The following is a 26,181-nucleotide window of genomic DNA, read 5'->3' on the forward strand; positions in this document are numbered from 1 at the left end:
ATTAAAAAAAGTGAAGGCTCGTACTATTTTCATGAACTTGGGGTAGGTAAACATTTCTTAAATAGGACTTAAAAAGCACTAACCATAAGGGAAAAAAATGAAAAACGGATCTGCATTGAAATGAAGAAACTTTTGCTCATACGTACAATCTGAGAAGGACCAAAGACCTACACGTGAAAGGTAAAACAATACAGCTTCCAGAAGAAAACACGGGAGTGTATCTTTATGACTTTAGGGTAGGCAATGATTTCTTAAATAGCACACACACACACACACACACACACACACACACAAAATCACAAACTATAAAGAAACTGATAAATTGGACTGCCTCAGAATAAAAAATTGTGTTCAGCGAAAGATAACAATTAAAAAACAGAAAGGGCAACTGGTTGAATGGACACAAGAAACCTGGGGTGGAAAGCGGGAGTGTGCTGTCACATCGTAGGGATTGCAACTAGTGTTGCATAACAATGTGTGTATAAGTTTTTATATGAGAGATTGACTTGAGCTGTAAACTTTCACCTAAAGCACAATAATAAAAAAAAAAAAAAAGAGAGAGAGAGAAAGGGCAAGCTACAGACTAGGAAAATATATCTGAAATAATATATTCAACAAAGGATTTATATTCAGAATATAAACAACAGAATATACAAACAACTTCTACAAATCTTTTTTTTTTTTTTTAAGACACAGCATCCAATTAAAAATAGGCAGCAGACTTGAACAGACATTTCATAAAGGCAGACAGCCAAATGGACAATAAACAGAAGATAATATTTGAAATGAGATAACATTTCACAGCCACCAGAATGGTTCAATTGAAAATAGCAATGCCAATACATATAATACCAAGTATCTGTGAAGCTATGGAACAATGGGAAGTCAAGCACACTGCTGGTGGGAGTGTAAACTGCTGTGACTGGGAATGTATTGTCAGGCGCTGCATAATGTCCATTCGAGCAATGTCCAACCACATATACGCCCGTGGCCCCATAATAGAGTTCAGAAATCTTGATCAAAGAATGGGATGTAGCAGATGTAACACTTAAGAAATACTTCCAAACCATGCAATGTTTTCATGAGGGTCACAAAGTAGTATGTTCATTAGTTATTACAAACCACTGTATGTATTTAACTCATATTTTTACAGCCTCCACCAGACTGAGTCCAGCACAACTAGAAGATGCCCAGCTATAACCAACCACTTCTCTGACAGGAATCACAATAGAGGGTCCCGGACAGAGCTGGAGGAAAATGTAGTACAAAATTCAAACTCACAAAAAAGGACCAGACTTACTGGTCTGATGGAGACTGGAGAAACCCTGAGAATATGGCCCCCGGACACTCTTTAACTCAGTACTGAGGTCACTCCTGAGGTTTATCCTTCGGCCAAAGATTAGAAGGGCCCATAAAACAAACAAAAATACACCCAGCTCAACCATGTATACGAGACCAAATGAGCACACCAGTCCAGGAGCAAGGACGAGAAGGCAGGAAGGGGCAGAAAAACTGGATGAATGGAAATGGGGAACCCAAGGTCGAGAAGGGGAGAGTGTTGAAACATCATGGGGTTGGCAACCAATGTCACAAAACAATATGTGTATTAATTGTTTAATGAGAAACTAATTTGCTTTGTAAACCTTCATGTAAAGCATGATTAAAAAGAAAAATTTTTTTTAATATATTAGACTTTATGGCAGTCCGTTCTTAAGTACAAGATGCCTGGAAGTCAGAGGTTCATAACCTGGGGACTGCCTATATATAACATGGTGTTTGCATCACGTCCAAATCACATAACGTCGTATTTCACAGAATGTATCGTGGATGTTAAGCGATGCATGACTGTAATTGGAAAACTGTTTGACAGTACGTACTAAAGCTGAAAATACACATATGTTCAATGTAGCAATTCCACTCCTAAATATATTCCTAACAGAAATGCATATACAGGGGACCATGGTCTCAGGGAACATCTAGCTCAACTGGTATAACATAGTTTATAAAGAAAACGTTCTACATTCTACTTTGGTGAGTAGCATCTGAGGTCTTAAAAGCCTGTGAGGGGCCATCTAAGATACTACACTGGTTTCACCACTTTGGGTGCAAGGGAGAATGAAGAAAACCAAAGACACAAGGGAAAGATTAGTCCAAAGGACTAATGGACCACAACTACCACGCCTCCACCAGACTGAGTCCAGTACAACTAGATGGTACTCGGCTACCACTGCTGACTGCTCTAACAGGGATCACAATAGACAGTTCTGGACAGAGCTAGAGAAAAATGTAGAACAAAATTTTAACTGATTAAAAAAAAGACCAGACTTACTGACCTGACAAAGACTGGAGAAACCCCGAGAGTATGGCCCCAGATACCCTTTTAGCTCAGTAATGAAGTCACTCCTGAGGTTCACCTTTTAGCCAAAGATTAGACAGGCCCATAAAACAAAATGAGACTAAAGGGGCACAGCAGCCCAGGAGTAAGGGCTAGAAGGCAGGAGGGGACAGGAAAACTGGTAATAGGGAATCCAAGGTCGAGAAGGGAGAGTGTTGACATGTCATGGGGTTGTTAACCAACGTCATAAAACAATACGTGTACTAACTGTTTAATGAGAAGCTAGTTTGTTCTGGAAAGCTTCATCTAAAGTACAATTAAAAAATAAATAAAACTAAGATACTGCATTTACCTAGAGGATGAGAGATTTATCTAGCTTGCCAACAGTACATAATATACTTCCTAGAGAAAGGTAGGAATTAGGATAGCTTGGGTAGTTTTAATCACTTGGATTTTAGAAGCCTTAATGCAGTGTCGCTGTGCTGATTAAGAATGTTCTTTCCACAATTAGAATACAAACCGAGCTGAGAAATGTCTCTACTTATGTTATGGATTGAATTGTGTCCCCCAAAAACATCTGTCAACTTGGCTAGGTCATGATTCCCAGTATTGTTAGATTGTGTACCATTTTGTAAATCTGATGTGATTTCCGCATGTGTTGTAAACTCTGTCACCTGATGAGGTTATACTGATGAGTTTTATAAGATTAGATAGTGTCTTAATCCAATCTCTTCTGAGATACAAAAGAGATAAGTGGGCAGAGACACAGGGGAACCTCATACCAGCAAGAAAGCACTGCCAGGAGCAGAGCGCATCCTTTGGACCTGAGGTTCCTGCGCTGAGATGCTCCCAGACCAAGCAAAGACTGATGACAAGGACCTTGCTCCAGAGCCGACAGAGAGAGAGCCTTTTCCTGGAGCTGATGCCCTGAATTTGGACTTGTAGCCTACTGGACTGTGAAGAGAATAAATTTGTCTTGTTAAAACCATCCACCTGTGGTATTTCTGTTAGAGCAGCACTAGATGACTAAGACAACTTAGCAGAACAGGCAAAAAAAAAAAAAAAAAAAAAAATACATATGTTCACCAAAAGATATATCCCAGAATGTTCGTAGCAGCATTCTTCATCATAGCCAAAACTACAAAAGAACTTGAATGTCCACTGATGTTAGAATGGATAATTATGGTATATTCACTGATGAAGTACTACAGAGCAACAAGAATGCACAAACTACTGTTAACACAACAGCTTGGATGAATCTCACAAACAACGTTTAGTGCAGGGCTTCAAACTGGTTCTGCCCAGTTCAGTCGTGGCAACAAAGCAAAACCTGAATGGACCCAAATTTTTAAAATGTAGGTGAACCGGAACCATAACTGCAATGGGAAAAATTACCAGTCGAAGCCCTGCTAGAAATTTAATCTCCCTCTTAGAAAACAAAGGCAGTATGTGGGTTGCATTGCAACCAAATCTGTTCACTGGCAGAGTAGGAAACAGCAGTGCCCTGTTCAAAGATGGTGGATGTCCACACTGCTTTGAATGTGTGTTGTTCTTCACTGTCCTGGCCATAATCCAATTTCCCGCATCAGGTTCCTGAAAGGGCTCACTACGCCTCTTCCGAGTCTCCTATTCCAGGGCTTCGACTTGTAATTTTTCCCACTCTGGTTATTGTTCCACTTCACTCAAATTTGAAAAATTCAGGTCTGTTCCGATTTTGCTTCATCAACCATACTGAACCGATCTGAACTGGTTTGAAGCCCTGGTTTAGTCAGAGGAGCCAGACACAAGAGTATACGTTGTTACAGTTGGTATCAGAAGTGGGATCCTTTGCAACGGTTCCAGACTCATGGAAGCATGGGACTTTGTAAGAGAAAGAATGAAGGGGTTTCGGAAGTGAAACTTTTCATTCTTAGATGGTTAATTTGATTGTTACCTGTAATGGCTGAAAGGAAAAGTAAGAAATGTTATGCTGCAGCTGAGAGAAAGGCTGCATCTGGAGTGGCTTGGGGCAAAAACAGGTAAGCAGATAAGCAAGATGACTGATGGGGGGCGGCCAGGGTCTACTGGTTCTACCCAGCCAGAGGCCCGAGGCCATATGCATATGAATGGGAAGACAGTCAAAGGATGGAGAAGAGAAGATGACACTGGAATGTTTTGAAAAAAAGATTTATGTGTTTAATTGAATATACTATGGATATTGAATGTTTCCAGCATTGTAAAATATTTCTATTTTACATTTCTAAATGTGTGATAGAAATGAATATTGGGTAGTATAGATTACAGAGAGCGTGTAATTCCGCCTTCAGCCAATACTTGATTGGATATGCTAAAAGGGGAACTAGGATTTGCCCAATGAAACACAGGCTTTTTCTTTCAAGCCAGTAGCCCTTTGTATAGAGTGGGAGCTTAGGTTAAACATCTGAGCCCCACTCAGATTTTGCATTTGAAAAGATATGCAGAACTACTCGGAAATGATGAGAGAATAGAAGATTTGCATTTGAAGGAAGGACCTGCAGGAAAAAAAAAAAAAGATTGTTTTGCTTTTTGAATTTCAAGCAAGCGATTTGCCATTGGAGGAATCGAGGCAGAAAAAGTCAATGCCCATCAGAAGGAACCCCCTTCCAGGACTGGAAGTTAAAGGGAGCCAGCGAGTAGACAGCCTGGTATACTCACCTGTAGTGATCACCTGGGTCCACTCATGAGTTGAAGTAGCGGAAGTGCACTGATGAAGAGACAGGCTGAGTTTGGACATGTTTCATTGGCACCCGTTGACCTAGCCCACGAGGGCTAGGGATGAGAGAGAAAGGGTTGGCTGGTGAGAAGTGCAGGGAGTTGTGTGGACTTTTGAGTTTACAGGTGGAGCCTGTTGACCTAGCCCAAGGGGGTAGGGATGAGACAGAGAGAAGGGGCAACCCATTGTGACCTAGCTTGGATGGCTAACGGTGAGCTGACCAGAACCTAACCCAATGAAGAGAAAGATGTTTGACACTGTAAGCTGGTGTAAATTGCTGCAATTTGAAGGCTTGCTCTGGACTGGACTTTGCTTATGAATGCAGATGCTCAAAGTTCCAATTGGAACAGAAGTTTCTTCAGCTAAAAGAACATTCTTGTCTCCTCAGACTACTGGTTTGATACCAAAAAAAAAAAAAAAAAAAAAACCACACACACAAACCGGCTGCTGTTGAGTCGATTCTGACTCACAGTGACCCTATAGGACAGAGTAGAACTGCCCCATAGGGTTTCCAAGGAGTGGCTGGTGGACATGAACTGCCAACCTTTTGGTTAGCAGCTGATCTCTTAACCACCGCCACCAGGGTGCCACTGGTTTGATAGGGACGAGGAATTTCAACATTGGCTATCTAAAATGGGGGGAGATAAAGGCATGAAGTGGCTGGCTTACATGCTTTCGTGGGTGTGTTTACACTCAAAATGAGGGGGACAAGGGAGGAACCCCACTGAATAGATTGCTCTTTTCCTGACAGGTCTGGGGAAGAGAGGGTGGGGGAAGACGCTGACAGGATTATATGATTCAGCTGTGAGTAATGACTGTTAACAGGGTTAATTGTGATTGTAAAAACTGTAATAGTAGAAGCTGTAAGTGTGAAGTGTGAAAGAGTAGAAAGAAAGACTGCTGGATTGGAGTATAGTGGCTGAACCTAAAGTCCCTTAAAGGTTTTGCTATGTCGATGCCTCATGAGGCTCAGAGAAAGGGAATAATCTTCTCTCAGTTAAATTTTATCAGACACGAGAAAGGGTGAAGATGAGATGCCTTTTGGAGAACCTGACCAGATCAGATGGACACCTGCATCAGACATGAATGGCTGGTACCTGAGTAACCTCATCGTTATGACTCTGCCCTACTGTAGGACTAATTGTTAATGACTGTTCTGGACTGGTAAAATGATTGGGAGGAGGAAGTTATCCTCCAAGTATGAGAGAACCATGGCTAGAAAAGCCAGGGGGTGGCCTGTGGTGCCATAGATCGCTTTTGTGTGGCCTTTCTTGCCATGGTCTTGTAACCTAATCACTTGGGTGGGATTCTGCAAATAAGGTAATTGTGGCCCACCAAGGGGACTGGTCAAATTTGCCATCCCGCTAGGCTTAAAAGAGCCAATTCCAGAGCAGAGAGACGATCTCACCACCACCAAGAAAGAACAGTCAGGAGTGGAGCATGTGCTTTGAACCTGGGATCCCTGCACTGAGACCCTCCTAGACCCAAGAGACAGAGAGAGAACTGTAACACAGAAGATGGCAAGACAGTGAGAAGAAGCGGCAGAGAAACAGCAGCAGAGGCAGCAAAACCAAGAGACTGGCAGGAGACGGCGTGGTAGGCTTCCAGCCCAAGGAGCAAGAAGCTGAGTGCCTTCCAGCAATAGGCTTGCTGGCAGAGTAGGGTGCCTTGAGGCACTTAGTGGAGCTAGAGCTGAGAGCCTTCAGGCTGCGACTTGCTGGCAGAGTGCGGTGCCTCTGGGCACTTACTGGCAGAGCTAAAAGAGCTTTCTAACACTTGCCCAAGCAGGGTAGAGGCTGAGGGGCCTGAGAGAAGCATGCTTGCGGGCACAGCTGAGAAGTGGCTGTCCTGATGGAACAACTGTAGCCTGAGCATTCCTGAACCTGAATTGTAACCTGTTACTTCCCTAATAAACCCTATAATCGTGAGTATTGTCTGCGAGTTCTGTGTGGTCATTGGAATGAATTATCAAATTCAGCAGAGAAGTAGAGAGGGACAGTTGGTGCCAGAATTGTTAAGAATGACAGAGAGAGGAGGCATGTCTGACCTCCACCTCACAGGAATCAGCCTTGGGCTGTTGATCTTGATCCTCCTTCCCCTTGTGAAGTTAGAGGTCAGACACCTCCACCATGCCATTTTTACAATTTTATCAATCCATTTATGTATTACTCCCTTAAATTAAAAGTAGGAGAAACTAATCTGTGGTGGTAGAAGTCACGACTATGGTTACTTGGGAAAGGGAGTAACTGGGAGGGGTGCATGAGGTGGGTTCTAGGTGCTAATAAGCTTCTAGTCCTTCACCCGAGTGTTAGACATGCAGGTACGTTCACTTTGTGAAAATTCACTGAGCTGTATACTCCTGATGTGTGCACTTTAAAAAATGTATATTACAATTTAATAAAAGTTAAGAAAATGGCCTAGCTAGACACCAGAGGCCCATGTTTAGAAGGCATTAAGGATTCAGTCACGCGATAATCTCACTGACAGTGCATCCCCAAGCTAAGTGGCTAACAGAGAATGAAAACCAAGTCTTCACATTCAGATTGAGTGAATAAGAAGGAAAACAATCAACCCGTTATAGAACCAAAGACAGTCAGGAATTAATCCCAAACAAACATTTTCCTACCAAGGTCTACATGCGATGGGTGCTTGGGGCGAGACAAGGCGAAACTAACTAAAGTGTTAGAAGTCAGGGTAGTGATTACCTTTGCAGGGGGGCAGTAATTAGAAGGTGGCAGAGGGGGTTTCTGGGAGTGCTGGGACAGGTGTGTTCACTTGTGAAAATTCACCCAACTTTCCTTATTTATGTTAAACTTCAAGAAAAGCTATAAAAAAAAAAAGTGCAGACTCTTTGGTCAGACAGATCTATGTTCCAACCCAGTTGCACAATCTGCTGATTAGTAAATTACTTTACCTGTCTGGACCTTGGCTTTCTCATCTGGAAAAGGCGGATAATAACCCCCACCTCACAGGACTATTAGAGTAAATGATATAATATTGGGAAAAATGCTCAGTGCTGTGCTTTGACACAAAAAATAGTGGTTAAGATATCATCTGACAGATGAGGAAACTGAAGCTCAGAGCAGGTGACTCTGTCTAAACCGGGATTTGAACCTAGTCTCTGACTCCATCACGCTATCTCTTGAAGGGCTCTGAAGGAGTTCAGGGCCCAGCATTGCACCTGGATTCTGAGTCTTTGTATGGATGTAGGTTTTCCAGGCTGCTCAGGAAATCCAGTGGGAGGCCACAGAGCATTGCAGAATAATGTAGAAAGGGCTTAGCATCAAGCCTGGCATGCAGTAATTGCTCAGTAAAAGGCAGCTATTGTTATTATAATCTCTCCTACCTCACCTGTTCTGGCCCCCGAACAGAGCAGGGCCTGTCCCAGCCCAGCTCCAGGTCTGTGTTTCCCAGGCCAGGGCTCCCACAACAAGGCCTATTGTGCCAGCTGTCCCACTGGCAACACGACACCCTCGATGGAAAGCACAATAAACAGGATGCTGGGGCCCTGGGCATGGCCTTCTTTTGCCTTCATTCACTAAACCCTAATCCAGCCAGCTGGCTTCCTTCATTATACTAGAAATACATCATATACACAGGGTTACCTTCAGACCTTTGCTCGATCTATTCGCTTTTAACTGGGCCCATCCAAATTCAACTACTTATTCTACTTTCTATTCTAAATACTGCGCCCACACCCAAATATACATTTTTGTACCCCCTCCAGGAAGCACCCAGTGACCACTCTAGCCCATACTATTTTTGAACCCTCTTCTTTACTTAGCTAATGCCTACTCACCCTCAGGAGTCCCTAGGTGGTGCAAACGGTTAACCCACTTGGCCCTAACCAAAAGGTTGCAGGTTCAAGTCCACCCAGAGGCACCTCAGAATAAAGGCCTGGTGATCTACTCCTAAAAAATCAGCCACTGAAAACCCGATGGAGCACAGTTTTATTCTGACACACATGGGGTCACCATGAGTTGGAGTTGACAGCAACTGGTTACTCACCCTCAGATCTCAGGGTCGATGTCACTTCCTCTGGGAAGCCTTCCCTGACCAGCCTGAATGCTCCTGCTGTATGCCCCCACAGGGCCCACCCCAGTACTTTGTACTGATGCTTGTTTAATTATCTGTCTTCCTTGCCAGACTGCCAGCTCCAAGAGGGGCAGGGACTAGGCTGGCCCTATTGGCATTGCATCCCTGGGTCTAGCCCCAGTGATTCATTTGTTCATCCAGTAGCTCTTTATTGAGCTTTGTCAGTGTAACAGTAAGCATACCAGACAAGGTCCTGGCCTTCAGGAAGCATACGGCTCTGAAGGGAGACAGCACCTACGAATCACACACAAAGGCACATCAAGTCATAACCGGGACCAGTGTTCTTAACGAGGTACCTGGAGCTCTGGGGGCCAATACCAGGGGAGCTGCCCTGGACTGGGAGTCAGAGCAGGTTTCCTTGGAAGCGACATTTCTAGCTAAGACACATAGGATGAGTCACAGCTAACTCTGGTGGTGGGAAGAGAAGGGGAAGGTATTCCAGGCAGAAGAAAGAGACGTGTAAAGGCTGCAAGGGGAGAGGGTGCGTGGGACATGGGCACCAGAGGCCCAATGCTATGACTATTTGCCAAATGAACCAAGAAAGAACAGAGCACCCAGTGTGGGGGCTGACATAGTAGGGGTTCAATAAATGCCTATTGAAGGAATGACTAGGGACTTGCAGGTTGTACCATGTACAGCACCCGGGCCATTAGGCATGCTCTTGTTCCTCCTGCCCAGTGTGCCAGGACACAGCTGAGCACCCAGTGGCTGCAGATGAAGCCTCACAATTCTGAACGAGAGAGAGCCACCAGGGGCTTTGCCGTTTCTGTAGATGCGCGAATCTATTTCCAAGATAGCTGCTCTGTCCTACCCTGCTCCCCAGGTGGGAGAAATACCATCATGCCAGCCACCAAGGTCACCAAAAGCCCCCGAAAGACAAACGAGGCAGATGGCACCATCTGCTAACCTTCCTTTGGCAGTGCCAATGCTGCTGCTTGGGGCTGGGGTGAGCTAGAGGAAGAAGGAGCTGTCTTTATCTTGGTACCAAGGATGAGAGGCCCAGGGGCTGGAACTCCCTGCGACCCGTGCCACATTCAGCTGCAGTGTCTGGCACCCTCCAGAGGCAACCCATCTCTGCCCACTCCACCCCCTAGGGACCCTCATTCTCATGGCAGGCATCAGCTGTCTGGAATTCTGGCAACTGGGAACAGAGGGAACTCTTATTATGACAGAACACCACACAGTAAGAACCCTCTGTCTTTCTCCATCCTCGTTCTTGCAGGTTCTCTAAAAATTGGATCCATCATGAGCTTACAACATCCTGGGGGAAGGGCAGTGAGGAGAGGAGAGAACAACAAGCCGCTGCTGCCGCCACCACCATGCCACCTCCATGTCGGTTGCTTCCAGACATAGTACTAAACTCGTTACAGGCTTTATTTCATACATTCTCTTATTTAACCATCAAAAACAACCTTTCCTATTACCCTGTTCTTGTAACTAATTAATCCTTTGCATAATAATTTGTCCTCTCCAGCCATGAGCTCTGGGAGGACAGGAACTCTGCTTGCACGCTCCTGTGTCTTCAGTGCCCAACCTGCGCCTGGCACTTAGCAAAGGAAAAGTTTGCTTTTGCCTGAATACCTCACTATAGCACGATTAGACAGATTGTTACCTCATTTTCTGATGAGGACCCCAAGGCTCACACAACTAATAAGAAGCTTGCCCGAGGACACACAATTAACTACAGTAGGACCAACCTAAACCAGGCCCGCGCCTCTCACCAAACCATTCGGTCTTCCATCCATCCAGTGAGGAAAAAGGGAAACTGAGGTCCAGAGGAAGGAGGAGTGGGACGCTACCCGCGACCTGACACCCAGCCTACAGAGAGGCTGGGGAGCCAGAAGCTCTGAGCCTTGGAGCAGTGCCCACCCTGTAAAATATTAACCCCAGAACTGGGGGGAAACCCAAACAAATGCCCTATTGACAGAGGCTGGAAGCTTTCCAGGAGGGAGCAGATCACAGGCCAGAGATTGGGGGCAGGAGACTGCTATGAGGGGAGTCGGGACAAGCTCTAGGAGTTTCCCAGGGGCAGAGGTGCAAGTGAGCATCAGAGGTCATCCCACGAAGGTGCCTGACCTGAAGAGCCTGCAGAGACTAAACCCACGGGTACATTATGTCAGGAAGAGGCAGGAACAGAATGAGGGAAGAGCGCACATCACTACTTGGTGCGTGCTGGTGCCACCTGGAGGCAGAAAGGCCTCGGGATGCTGGGTAGACTATGAGTCAGACAGCCTGGGTTCTCTTCTTGCAAGCTTAATAATAATCATACCCATACTGAGTACGAGGTATGTATGGAGAACTGTGCAAAGTATCTGAAATGCATTAACTCACTGGATTCTCTCAACAATCACATGAGGCATGGGGTTATTATAATCTACAACTTACAGATGAGGCTAAATAATTTGCCATGGACGTATGCATATGTACATGGGTATATATGTTTATACAGCTATACATATGTGTATTTATTAGTTTAATATGTAGTGTTACGAGCTTCACATGCATATTCTCATTTAAACCGCATATTACCTATGAGGGCCGTATTATCACTTTGTTTTCCAGATGAAGAAACTAGGGTTTAGAGATGTACAACCGTTTGCCCAAGGTGCCCCATAAGTGCCTGACTCTAACGCTCGGGCTCTCTACCAGTAGGCTATGGGCAGAAATCTTTTCTCCAAACCTCAGCCTTCCCTTCTGTAGCTCCACATCTCCCTTACAACTATGAGTGTTCTTGAGCACTAAGCTATTGCCGTAAACATATATCACTTTTTTGCCACAAGTCTGGAAGCTTTCCGAGGGCAAGGACCCTGTGTGAGCCCCAGGTCTCCCTGACACAGTAAGCATGACTGGTTAGTTGTAGGTGAAGGAGCCTCAGCTCTGTGAGGTCTCCAGCCAGTATTTATCAGCCTCAATGTTCATCAAAGTCCTTGTGTGTCAATGCGAACAGTAGCTATCTCATCAGGTTGTAGAGAAGATGCCATAAAATAATGGCAGAAAAGTGGCAACCAATTATTACAAAGAAGAATGCTATTCCAAGACTAATGTTCAGAGAGACTCTTCCGCTCATTTCTGAAGCTGGAAAATCAGCTTCAGTGATTGAACCAGATGTAGGACTTTGGTCCCAAAAGAGATGACCCAACAGTGGTCTCTAAACCCATACTGCAGAAGCCAAGAACAGCTGAGGTACTGAAGCCAAGAAAAGAACCGTGGTGCCAGAACAGCTCTCTGTCTAGTGGCCCCCAACAATGTGTCGGCAGAATCCTAGTGGTGGTAATGATAACAAGAACTGTTCTTTCCCTTTGTAGAGAGATTTAGATCACAAGAAATTCTTTCATAATCAGTATCTCATTTTGTCCTCCTACTATCCTTCGGAGTTAGCATGGGGAAGGCCATTATTCTCAGTGTACAGACAGGAAAACGGAGGACAAGAGAGGAGATGAGACTTGCCCAAGGTCACACAGTGAGACAGCAGCAGAGCTGGGCTTGAACCCACGCCCCCAGATGGCTAGTCGAGGGTTCTAGCCTCACAGCCTGCTCTAACATAATGGTTCTCTCATTTTCAAATCCTCTGACCCAGCTGCTCTGCTCAGCCTATAGCCAGGCCTGAGTGATGCAGTCTAGGCTTGGGGGGTGAGGAGGGAGATCAACCACTGTTCTGCTCCGCATAGGGCAGGCTGCAAAATCTCAGCCTCTGTGGGGCACTTCCAAGATCAATGGTCTCCACCAGCAGATTAGCCACACCATTGCTGCCCCCCACATCTAGGCCCAATGTACACTGCCCTTGTCTCCAAATCACGTTTATTTCAACACCATCATTTTGTCTACTTTATGCGGCAGAATGGGGATTTACTAGGCTCTACAAAAAAAAGAAAAGTCCCCATCACCTTCCACTGGCATCAAAAAAGCCAAGACCAAGCTACCATCCTCCCTGGGGAATATGCAACCACTCTGTTATCACCGAGGGGTATCAGGAAGTTTCTATTTTGTATCCCTCACTATTCCCCAAAATTCTACTAGCTCAGGGAGATAGCCAGAGCTAGTGATACCACCAGCTGGTGTTAAAAAGAAAGGCTCTGAGGCAGATACACATGTAAACAGTTCATCATCATTGTTATCATCATCTTGACCACTACGTATAGAGTACTTACTATGTGCCAAACACTGCACTAAGTACGTCAGTGCGTGATCTCATTTAACCCAACAGCCCTATTTTACAGATGAGGAGCCTGAGGTGAAGAAAGTTCCCTTGCCCAAGCTCCCATAACCAGGAAGCAGAGACATGACCCGATTGAATCATAGTGCTCTACAGCCATCCTTTCCATCAATGGTCATTACAAAGTTGGAAAAAGGGTACTTACAACACAAAGCCAGAGCACAATGGCCATCTGTCATCTAAAACAAATCTACATTTTCTTCAACCACTGGTCACTTCAGCTAGTATAGCTCTGAAATGGTGTCCCATTAGACACCCCATGACCCTGCATCACACGGATAGCTCCTGACATCCCCACCATTATTTGGCCTCCACTGTTCTCTGACCTTGCCAACCACTCTTCCCCTCCTTCATCCCGATCTAGCCCCACTGTCTTCTTGCTGTTTTATATACTACTACCTCAGGACCTTTGCATTGGCTGTACCCCCTGGCCAGAATGCTCCATCGGGAGAGTGCTGCATGGCTCACTCCTTCATTTCCTTTAGGTCTCTGGTTAAGTATCACCTTATTAGGGAGATCTTCCCTGACCATCCTCTATAAAAAGGCAACCTCTACTCTCTGGCCCTCCCCATGGCCCTTCCCTACTTTATTTTTCTCCATAGCACTTATTACCACCTAATATATGTTTATTATTTGCTGAATGAATGAATGAGCTAAAGCAGAGCGGCCCCTCACCCCTGGCAACCACCTCCTGCTCTATGTGAGGCCTCCTGTGACCATTTTCAAAGCTGTCTTCCATGCTCATTCTAATCAGTTTGAACCCTGAAGAGAAACACTCTGTGGGAAAGATCATATGGAGTGATTTTCCTGATGTGTGAAGCACACTCCACCCCCCACCCCAACAAAAATAATAAAACCCAAATGCACTGACAGGCATAGGGAAAGATTGGAAATCTTGGTCTCCTTTGGCCTAAGGGCAGACAAGTCAAGTTCCACTCACAGAGCTGGAGTGGCCAGAAAAGGCAGTTTCGCTTTCAACTCACCTATCTGGCTCCCGTGGCCCTCAGGTTGCAACCTTACCCCATCCCTTTCCCATTCCGTTGGATATCCTTACATCCTGTCATCACTTTTAGGAGCTGATCCAGAATCCCAGCCGTCCCTGAGCTTTTAAGCGCTGCTCTGGGGGGAACTTAAGCTCGTCCAACAGGTAGGAGTAGCAGAGGCTGGCCCTTTCAGCCCTACATCAATCCCCCATCTTGGAGGGGCATCCGCCAGGGCGTCATTTTCTTTCTGGAGGAAGGGACCTCAGTTATAAAGGCACGTTTCTCAAACCTGGCGGCAGGGGTAGAGAAGGGAGCTCTCCCACCGTTTGCCAAGATGGATGTATGCAAGCGGCTGCAGCGGCGATGCTGAGGCCCCGGAGGCAGGAGGGAAGAGGGGAGTACTCGAGTACATGCCTTGGCTAGGACCTACCCGGGGATGGGGCTGCCTTCAGCGTTGGGGAACAAACGGGATGCTTCTTCGGCGAGGAGAAGCGGAGGATGCGGCCCGTGAGAATCCGGGGTCAGAGCCTCTCGTGAGGCAGGGGATCTCTTCAGGCTAGGGCCGGGGTCCGGGGTAGGCAGGGGTCGGCAGGGCGGGGCTTGGGATCGCGGGGACTGGAGCCCCGGGCGGGAGGGCGTCGCGGCGGGGGACCCCGTGGCCGTTACCTTGCCCCTAGGGCTGCCTCCGGGGCTGAAGGCCGCCGGGTGCTGGCTCCGGGGCCCAGCCCCTCCCCCGATCCGGCTCCTACGACTCGGAGCCTGCAGCCACCGCCGCCTCCGCTGTCAACAAACCCCGGGCGCGTCACTTCCGGGGCCACCCCTTAGCAACAGCGGTCGGGTTCCGTCGACAGGTCCGGGGCGAACGCGGGTGGCGTTGGTAGGAGGTTCCGGGGTGCCGCGGGCCGCTCTTTTCTGGGAGACAACCTGGTCTCGGGGTGAAAGAGGGGGTAGATTGGGCCCCCACCCCGGCCCAGAGCACCTGTTCTGCAGTAGCCTCTCCTTGGTCTTTGAGGGGTCCGCTAGAGGGACATCCAAATTCGGTTCCCTCTCTGATCCTGCCGTTAATCTGAGCCCAGGCAGTGGTTAAGAGTAGGACTGACTCCACATTTCATCGTCAACCCAGACCTCCCTTTTAGCGCCAGCCCCTACCTCCAGCAGCCTATAGAAGAACATCTTTTGGATGCTCCACAGGTGTCTCACACACAAGTCAAAAACATGGTCATCATCTTCCCCCAAAACCTGCGCCTACATCTCCACCTCAGTCAATGGGCCACCAGCTGCACCTGGGCTGTCAGACAGAAAACTGGGAGATGGCCTTGGCCCCGGCATTTCTCTCAAGCCCTCTTCCAGTATCTGAGTCCTAAGGATCCTTCTCTCCACTCGCTGCAATGCCCAACTTCCGCCCACCACCATTTCATGTCTGAATTTCTGCAACAGCGTCCTAATATAACACTTTGCTCCTTCCGCTCTTTATCTCTGCAGCCCCAGAGTGATTTTTCCAAAAGTATAAATTTGACCAGGGCACCTTCCCACACCTCTGCTTACAACCCTGAATTTAGAGGACAAGGACTTTAATGATCTGCCCTGTTTCCCTCTCCAGCCTCTTGTCTATTTCCCCTTTCCCCTTTTTCCCTTTCCATTCTCCAATCCAGACAGCTTGTGGGACAAAGAACAAGATTTGGCCTTTTTTTATCTGGTTTCTGAAAATAGCCTGAGCAATTAGGGTGCTCTTTGTCTTTCTAAATTAGCCAGGCAAGTAGGAGCCACACGAGCCCTACACCTGGCAACTAACTTCAGGAAGGGAGGGGGTATGATGCAGTCATCATGCATACTCATTATTATATTGATCACAACTACATGTTAAGGATTAGTCATGCATATTCATTGAGGTCCCAATGAATAGAGGACTCTGGACCCTTGAGCTCTCTGGGGCTTCTGGGATTGGTGAGAACATTCTTGCAGGGCAGAGGGTGTGGCAAGTTCCTGGGGACAATGGAAGCCTCTTGCCAGGACCTCACCCATTCCTTGCCTGATGAGTCTCTTCACGTGTATCTTTTCTGGTTACAATAAATGGGTAACTGTAAGTATACATAATAGTCTCTGTGAATTTTATGAGCCTTTCTAAAGAAGTATCTAACCCACAGGGGTAATGAGCCAGCAGGAGCTGGCAGCATGGAGTCAGTTTTTGTGCAGATCCAACTCTGGATGGCTGGGTTATAGGGAAAAGCTGCATGGGCATTTGATGAAGAAGGATAGAGTCCTTCCAGCTTGTGATCTAGCCCCGGAGAGAGAGAGAAGCCAGCTGGTCTGAAATGCAGGGAATTGTGCAGACTCCTGAGCGCCTATGGCTGCTCTCCAATGACCTGGCCTCAGGTGGCCAGGGATGTTTTGATCCAGCTCAGGATAGCTGGGAATGAGGACTGACCTAACTCTGGGTGGTTAGGATCTAAGAGAGAGTTTTTGCCATGGAAGTGGGTAGCAACAAGGAATGGAAATGTGGGAAGGTAAAGCTTGGATTCACTTCCAGGTGGGAATTAGATTCATGCTAATAGTGATAAAGGTGAGGTTTGCCCATCTTGCCCCTTTTATAGTGCAGTTTTTAGTGTCATCCTTGCACAGCTTAATGAAATTTGTGGTGTTTTAACGATCCTTTTCTCTCACATGAACCAAACCCAAACCAAAGCCATTACTGTTGAGTCAGTTCCGACTCATAGTGACCCTATAGGACAGGGTAGAACTGCCCCATAGGGTTTCCAAGGCTGTAAATCTTTACAGAAGCAGACTGCCACATCTTTCTCCCCCAGAGCTGCTGGTGGATTCGAACTGTAGACCTTTAGGTTAGCAGCAGAGTGCTTTAAGCACTGTGCCACCAAGGTTAATTTCCCACCTAAACCCTCTTTTTGCTCCCATCTATATCCAGCATACTCCTCCATCTTCTGGTCTCAGTTTAGATACTACTTTCTTTAGAAACTGTTTGTTATGGACTGAATTGTGCCCCCCCAAAATATGTGCTGTAAATCCTAACCACTATGCCTATGGTTATAATCCCATTTGGGAATAGGTTGTCTTTGTTATGTTAATGAGGCAGGATTAGTGTAGGGTATATCTTGAGTCAATCTCTTTTGAAATATAAGAGATTAAACAAGGGAGAGAAGCAAAGATAGGGGAAGAGAGACGCCAAGCCACATGAAGATTGCCCAGGAGCAGAAGCTCAGAAGAGACAAGGAAGTTCCTCCAGAGCGCACAGAGAGAGAAAGCCTTCCGCTAGAGCCAGCACCCTGAATTCGGATGTCTAGCCTTCTAAACTGTGAAAAAATAAATTTTGGTTTGTTAAAGCCACCCACTTGTGGTATTTCTGTTATAGCAGCACTAGACAACTAAGAGACCCTTTTTTGTCATGATCCCAACCCCATTCTAATAACTAGAGTTTTTTTTTTTTGGTCTGGGGGAGAGGTTGCATAGTATCTTTTAGTCTTTGACCATGTACAACTATGTTCATACACTTCTAAATACTTTAGAAATTCTATTGATAATTTGAAATTACCAAACTAAGACAGGCTTGTAAAAAAAAAAAAAAATCCCGAATAATACTGAAATATTTGGAGGAAATGGAAAGACAGCTTGTGTTCACAGACTGGAGACTTAATATTGTTAAGATGACAATACTACCCAAAGCAATCTACAGATTCAATGCAATCTCTATCAAAATCTCAGAGGCGTTTTTTTTTTTTGTTTTCAGAAACAAACAAACAAAAAATCCATCCTAAAATTCGTATGGAATTTAATGGACCCTGAGCAACTAAAAAAATCTGGAAGAAGAACAAAGTTGGAGGATCCAACTTCCCGATTTCAAAACTTACTACAAACCTACAGTAATAAAAAACGGTGTAGTACTGGTATAAGGATAGACATGCAGACCAGTGGAAGAGAACTGAGAGCTCAGAATTAAACCCTCACATCTATGGTCAGTTGATTTTCCACAAGGGTGCCAAGACCATTCAATGGGGGAAAGAACAGTCTTTTCAACAAATGGTGCTGGGAAAACTGAATATTCACATGCAAAAGAATGAAGCTGGATCCTTACCTTACACCATGTACAAAAAGTAACTAAAAATGGATTAAAGACCTAAATTAAGATATAAAACTCTTGGAAGAAAGCACAGGGGCAAATCTTTGTGATCTTGGATTTGGCAATGGTTTCTTAACTATTGAAGCCCTGGTGGCGCAGTGGTTAAGAGGTCGGCAGTTCTGAGACCAGAAGAACTAGGTGGTGACCGGCTACCACCTATGACCACCCTGACAGGGAAAACAACAGAGAGTCCCTGATGGAGCAGGAGAAAGGCAGGGTGCAGAAATCAAAGTCTAGTAAAAAGACCAGACTTAATGGTCTGACTGAAACTGGAAGAACCCCAGAAAGCACGTCCCCCAGACTCTCGGTCAACCCAGAACTGAAACAATTCCCGAGGCCAACTCTTCAGACAAAGATTAAACTGGACTGTGGGACATAAAATGATATTCATGAAGAGTGTGCTTCTTAGCTCAAGTAGATACCTGAGACTAAATGAGCAGCTTCTGTCTGGAGGTGAGATGAGAAGGCAGAGAGGGTCAGGAGCTGGTTGAATGGATATGGAAAATCGGGTGGAAAGGAGGAGTGTGCTGTCACAGTATAGGGAGAGCAATTAGGGTCACATAACAATGTATGAGAGACTAACTTGAAATGTAAACTTTCACTTAAACCACAACAATAAACAAAACAAAAGAAAGAGCTCGGCAGTTCAAATCCACTAGTTGCTCCTGGGAAACCCTATGGGGCAGTTCTACTCTGTCCTATAAGGCTGCTATGAGTTGGAATTGACTCAATGGCAACAGGGTTTTTGTTTGTTTGTTTGTTTTCGTTTCCTTAAATATTATGACCTCGAAAACATAAGCAACAAAAGACAAAATAGATAAATGGAACCTCATCACAATTAAAAACTTTTGTGCATCAAAAGACACTATCAAAAAAGTGAAAAAACAACACACAAAATGGGAGAAAGTATTTGCAACCATATGTCTGATAAGAATTTAATATCCAAAATATTTAAAAAAAAAACCTCTTGCAACTCAACAACAAAAAGACAAACAACTAAACTTAAAAATGGGCAAAGGAGACCTCAGAACCTACTATACAGCTACAGTAGTCAAAACAGCCTGGTACTGGTACAATGACAGACACACTGACCAATGGAACAGAATTGAGAACTTAGATGTAAATCCATCCACCTACAGTCACCTGATCTTCAACAAAGGCCCACATCAAATGGGGAAAAGACAGTCTTTTTAACAAATGGTCCTGGCAAAACTGGATGTCCATCTGCAAAAAAATAAAACAGGACACATACCTCACACCATACACAAAAACTAATTCAAAATGGATCAAAGACCTAAATATAAAATCGAAAACTATAAAGATCATAGAAGAAAAAATAGTCAATACTAGAGGCCCTAATACATGGCATAAACAGGATACAAGCCATAACTAACAATACACAAACACCAGAAGATAAGCTAGATAACTGGGAGCTTCTAAAAATTAAACACTTATGCTCATCAAAAGACTTCACCAGAAGAGTAAAAAAAGAGTATACAGATTGGGAAAAAAATTTTGGCTATGACAAATCTGACAAAGACCTAACCTCTAAAATCTATAGGAAAACCCAGCATCTGTATGACAAAAAGACAAATAATCCAGTTAAAAAATGGGCAAAGGATATGAACAGGCACTTACCCAAAGAAGATATTCAGGCGGCTAACAGAACATGAAGAAATTAGCCATTAGAGAAATGCAGATCAAAACTACAAAGAGATATCATCTCACCCCAACAAGGCTAGCACTAAACCAAAAAACACAAAATAATAAATACCGGAGAGGTTGTGAAGAGACTGGAACACTTATACACTGTTGGTGGGAATGTAAAATGGTACAACCGCTTTGGAAATCAATTTGGTGCTTCCTTAAAAAGCTAGAAATAGAAGTACCATACTATCCAGCTATCCTGCTCCTTGGAATATATCCTAGAGAACTAAGAGCCATCACACGAATAGATATATGTACACCCATGTTCATTGCAGCACTGTTCACAATAGCAAAAAGATGGAAACAACCTAGATGCCCATCAACAGACGAATGGATAAACAAATTATGGTATATCCACACAATGGAATACTAAGCAACAATAAAGAACAATGATGAAGCCGTGAAATATCTCATAACATGGAGGAAGCTGGAACTCATTATGCTGAGTGAATTTAGTCAGTCACAGAAGGACAAATATTGTATGCGACCACTATTATAAGAACTCAAGAAAAGGTTTAAACACAGAAGAAAACATTCTTTGATGGTTACGAGGGTGAGGAGGGAAAGTGCGGGTTATTTACTAATTAGATAGTAGATAAGAATTATCTTAGGTGAAGGGAAGAACAGCACACACTACAGGGGAAGTCAGCACAACTGGACTAAACCAAAGCTAAGAAGTTTCCTGAATACAATCAAACACTTTGAGAGACAGAGTAGCAGGGGTAGGGGTTTGGGGACCATGCTTTCAGGGGACATCTAGGTCAACTGGCATAACAAAGCTTATTAAGAAAATGTTCTGCATCCTACTTTGGTGAGTGATGTCTGGGGTCTTAAAAGCTTGCAAGTGGCCATCTAAGATGCATAAATTGGTCCCAACCACCTGGAGTAAAGAAGAATGAAGAACACCAAAGACACGAGGAAAGTATTAGCCCAAGAGACAGAAAGGGCCACATAAACCAGAGACTTCATCAGCCTGAGAGCAGAAGAACATTGGCTACCATCTATGACCGCCGTGACAGGGAACACAATAGAGAGTACCTGATGGAGCAGGAGAACGATGGGGAGCAGAACTCAAATGCTAGTAAGAAGACCAGACTTAATGGTCTGACTGAGACTGGAGGAACCCTGGAAAGCATGGCTCCTGGATTCTCTATCAGCCCAGAAATAAAACAATTTCTGAGGCCAACTCTTCAGGCAGGGATTGGACTGTACTGGGGGACATAAAGTGATTACTCATGAGAAGTGTGTCTCTTAGCTCAAGTAGATACAAGAGACTAAACGGGCAGCTTCTGTCCGGAGATGAGATGGGAAGGCAGAGAGGTTTAGCGGGTTGAATGGTCATGGGGAATCAGGGGTGGAAAGGAGGAGTGTGCTGTCGCAGTATGGGGAGAGCAATTAGGGTCACATAACAATGTATGTATAAATTTCTGTATGGGAGACTAACTTGAAATGTAAACTTCATTTAAATTACAACAATAAAAAAAAAAGATGCTCAATATCATCAGTCATTAGGGAAATGCAAATCAAAACCACAGCCACTAGGATGACTATGATCAAAAAGATAATCAATAATAAGAGTTGGAGAGGATGTGGAGAAATTAGAATCCTTGTAGAAATTGCTTGTGGGAATGTAAAATGGTGCAGCAGCTTTGGAAAACAGTTTGACATAGCCATTCCACTCCTATGTAAGTACCCTGAGAATAAAAACAGGTCCACGCAAAAGCTCCTACGTGAATGTTCATAGCAAGCATTATTCATAATAGCCAAAACTGGAAACAACTCAAGTGTCCATCAACTGATGAATGGATGTGGTATATTCATACAACGGAATGGTACAGTCATACAGTGGAATATTTTTCATCAATAAAAAGAAATGAAGTACTGGTACATGGTGCATCCCTGGGTGGTGCAAATGGTTAACATGACTCAGCAGCTAACTAAAAGGTTGGAAGTTTGAGTTCACCCAGAGGCTCCTTGGACGAAAGGCCCAGCAATCTACTTCTGAAAATTCAGCCATTGAAAACCCTATGGAACACAGCTCTACTCTGATACACATGGGGTTGTCATGAGTTGGAATCAACTCCACAGTAACTGGTAAGACTGATACATACTACAATATGGATGAACCTTGAAAATATTATGCTAAGTGAAAGAAGACAGTCACAAAAAATCATATATTGTATGATTCTATTCATATGTCTAGAGTAGGCAAATCTATAGAAACAGAAGGTAGATTACTAATTGCTTAGGGCTGAGGGAAGGAGCCCTGGTGGTACAATGGTCAAGCTCTTGGTTGCTGGAGAAAGGATCTGGCAATCGGCTCCTGTATCTGCTCCTGTAAAGATTACTGTCTAGGAAACCCTATGGGGCAGTTCTACTCTGTCATATAGGGTCATGTTATGGATTGAATTGTGCCTCCCCAAAATGTGTGTCAACTTGGCTAGGCCATGATTCCCAGTATGTGTGGTTGTCCACCATCTTGTCATCTGATGTGATTTTCCGATGTGTTGTAAATTCTATCTCTATGATGTTAATGAGATGAGATTAGTGACAGTTTGTTAATTAGGCAGGACTCAAATCTATAAGATTAGATTGTGTCTTAAGCCAATCTTTTTTGAGATATAAGAGAGAAGCAAGCAGACAGGGGACCTCATATCACCAAGAAACAAGAGGCAGGAGAATAGCGTGTCCTTTGGACCTGGGGTCCCTATGCTGAGAAGCTCCCTGACCAGAGGAAGACCGATGACAAGGACCTTCCTCTGGAACTGACCGACAGAGAAAGCCTTCCCCTGGAGCTGACGCCCTGAACTTGGACTTGTGGCCCACTAGACTGTGAGGGAATAAATTTCTCTTTGTTAAAGCCATCCACTTGTGGTATTTCTGTTATAGCAGCACTAGATAACGAAGACAGGTTGCTATGAGTTAGAATTGACTCAATGTCACACAACAACAATAGGGCTGAGGGGCTGGGGAGAATAGGGAGTGACAGTCAATGGGAACAGGATTTCTTTTTGGGTAATAAAAATATTCTAAAATTAGATGGTGATGATGGTTGTACAACTAAAAACCATTATATTGTACACTTCAAATGGGTGAATTATATGGTATATAAATTAAATCTCAATAAAGCTATTAAAAATGCATATTATAAGCATATGCATATATATGTATACATACAAGCCCATAAAACAAGATGGATTTTTAAAACATAAAAATAATCATACTATAAAAGTTGTTCTGTGACTTACTTTCATGACTTTTTATGTTAGAACATATATTTCTATTTCATTCTCTAGAGTTATCTTTACTTCTTACTAGCCAATCCCTTGTAACTTCAATCCTCTGTTATTGTTAATAAACGTTTATGTTAAGCTTTCCCCATTCAAATAAACTTTTTGCTATTACTCAATATAAATCAAGTCATTTACCTGGGTAGTTTACCGGGGGCTGTCCCAGTTTTAAAAGGAATGAAATGGAATATACTTTTGGAAAGTTTTTATATATGTAAAGTAGTATAACATCACTTGAAGGTGGACTGTGATAAGTTAAGAATATATAATATAAACCCTAAAGCAATTACTACAATAACACAACCAAGAGTTATAGCTAATGAACCAACCAAGGAGATAAAAGGGAATCATAAATAAATAAAATAATCAAAGAGAAAGCAAAATAGGAAGGAAAAGGGAACAGAGAACCCACAGGACAAATAGAAAACGAATGACAACATGTTAGACTTAAACTCAACAATGACAATAATCCCATTGAATTTAAAAGGTCTAAACACCCCAAGTAAAAGGCAGAGATTGTCTTATTTGATTAAAAGAAAGCCCCAACAATGTGCTATCTACAAGAAACCCACTTTAAATAAAAACACACAAATAGGTTAAAAGTCAAAGGATGGAAAAAGATAAAGATTGTGTACCAGTTATCAATGTATTGCCACTGAGATTCACATTCAGTCTTCATTGTCTGCTCTGCGAAAATAGATCTGGGCCCTTAAGTATTTTTCTGGCAGGAGGAGGGCGTTTTCTTCCTGATTGTTGTCTTCTGGTGATGTTCCCTAGACTGCCTTCTGTAGTGCACGAGGCTTCTCTAGCACTTAGATCCTAGTGCCAGTAGCCAGAAGCTACCCCTGGCAACTACCTTAGGCAGTTTTTTAGAGTAGAGTCTTTGGTAAGACACATCCCTGTGAATAGCTTTCCCTGGCACCTTAAAAGATTTATTTCCAGCAAGTTCCATGGCATGGCACCACCACAGCTGATTTCTAGCACATTCCAGAGGTAAGATTTCCAGAAAGTTCCATCAGCAAGGCACCAGAGCAATTTATATGCCATAGAACACGGTCTGGATCTAAACCCTGGGAAGGGCCTCTTCCTTACGGGTAGTGGATGTGCCTTATATCTGCTATTCCTATGCTTTTTAGAGTTATCTTTACTTCTTACTAGCCAATCCCTTGTAACTTCAATCCTCTGTTATTGTTAATAAACCTTTATGTTAAGCTTTCCCCATTCAAATTACTGTGTAGTTTCTCTCTCCTGATTGGACTCTGATACGCTATGCTAAGACCAATCAAAGGAAAGATGGAGTGGCTATATTAATATCAGAAAAAGTAGATTTCAGAGCAAATACTATGAGGGATAGGAAGGTCATTTCATAATAATAAAGTGGACAATTCATCAGGAGACATAACAATTCTGAATATTTATGCATCTAATTAACAGTGCTTCAAAATACAAGAAGCAGGGAAACCATGGACGTGGGTCTCTGTTCTGCAGAATGAGGTTTGTTAAAGTTGCCAAGAACAAGGCCTACTTCAAGAGATACCAAGTGAAATTTAGAAGAAGATGAGAGGGTTGAAACTGATAACTGTGTTCGGAAATGCTCGGCAATCCAGGATAAAAATAAGTACAACACACCCAAATACAGGATGATAGTCTGTGTAACCAACAGAGATGCAATTTGCCAGATTGCTTTTGCCTGTATGGAAGGGGATATGATAGTCTGCATAGCTTATGCTCACAAACTCCCAAAGTATAGTGTGAAAGTTAGCCTAACAAAGTATGCTGCAGCATATTGTTTTGGCCCGCTGCCAGCCCACAGACTTCTCAATAGGTTTGGCATGGACAAGATCTATGAAGGTCAAGTGGAGGTAAGCAGAGATAAATACAATGTGGAAAGCATTGACAGTCAACCTGGTGCCTTCACCTACTATTTGGATGCAGACCTTGCCAGAACTACAACTGGAAAGAAAATTTTTGGGGCTTTGAAGGGAGCTGTGGATGGAGGCTTGTCTATTCTTTATAGGACGAAACAATTCCCTGGTTATGATTCAGAAAGCAACGAATTAAATGCAAAAGTACATCAGAAACACATTATGGGTCAGAATGTTGCAGATTATATGCGTTACCAAATGGAAGAAGATGAAAATTCTTACAAGAAGTAATTCTCTCAATATTTAAAGAACAACATAACTCTACACATGATAGAGATGTATAAGAAAGTGCATGCTTTTATATGAGAGAATCCAGTTTATGAGAAGAAGCCTAAGAAAGAAGTTAAAAGGAAGAGGTGGAACTGTTTAAAATGTCTCTTGCCCAGAAGAAAGATTGGGTAGCTCAGAACAAAGCAGGTTTCTTCAGGGCTCAGCAGTGGGCTGCTGAGAGCTAAACCACAGTTTTCTATGCTTTTTCAGATAAAGACTATAAACTTATCGACCAAGCAGCTAAAAAAAAGGAAGCAAAAACAAAGAACTACAAGGAAAAATAGATAAATCCACAATTATAGTCAAGAGTTTTTAATATCCTCTGTCAATAACTGATAGAATAAGTAGACAGAAAATCAGCAAGGATATAGAAGACTCAAACAACAATATCAACCAACTTGATTTAAGTCATGTTTATGGAACACTTAATAAAAACAATACATATTTCTTTCAGGTGCACCAGGAACATTTCGCAAGATAGACCATATTCTGCACCATAAAAA

The 26,181-nt window shown here is 43.8% G+C and overlaps 1 protein-coding gene and 1 pseudogene across 1 annotated transcript in view; one reads left to right on the forward strand and one right to left on the reverse strand.

Moving 5' to 3' along the window:
* Positions 1-15,141, reverse strand: part of ZER1 (zyg-11 related cell cycle regulator) — a 32,138-nt gene extending 16,997 nt beyond the window's left edge. The window contains exon 1 of the mRNA XM_004375732.2: positions 15,024-15,141. The gene's annotated coding sequence lies outside the window, so the exon portion shown is untranslated. The remainder of the gene's footprint in view (positions 1-15,023) is intronic.
* A 9,816-nt stretch (positions 15,142-24,957) lies between these two features.
* On the forward strand, positions 24,958-25,863 carry LOC101355860 (60S ribosomal protein L5-like; annotated as a pseudogene).
* Positions 25,864-26,181: the final 318 nt, after the last annotated feature.

Source organism: Trichechus manatus, unplaced genomic scaffold (assembly GCF_000243295.1).
Source record: "Trichechus manatus latirostris isolate Lorelei unplaced genomic scaffold, TriManLat1.0 scaffold00038, whole genome shotgun sequence".
NCBI classification, from domain to species: Eukaryota; Metazoa; Chordata; class Mammalia; order Sirenia; family Trichechidae; genus Trichechus; species Trichechus manatus.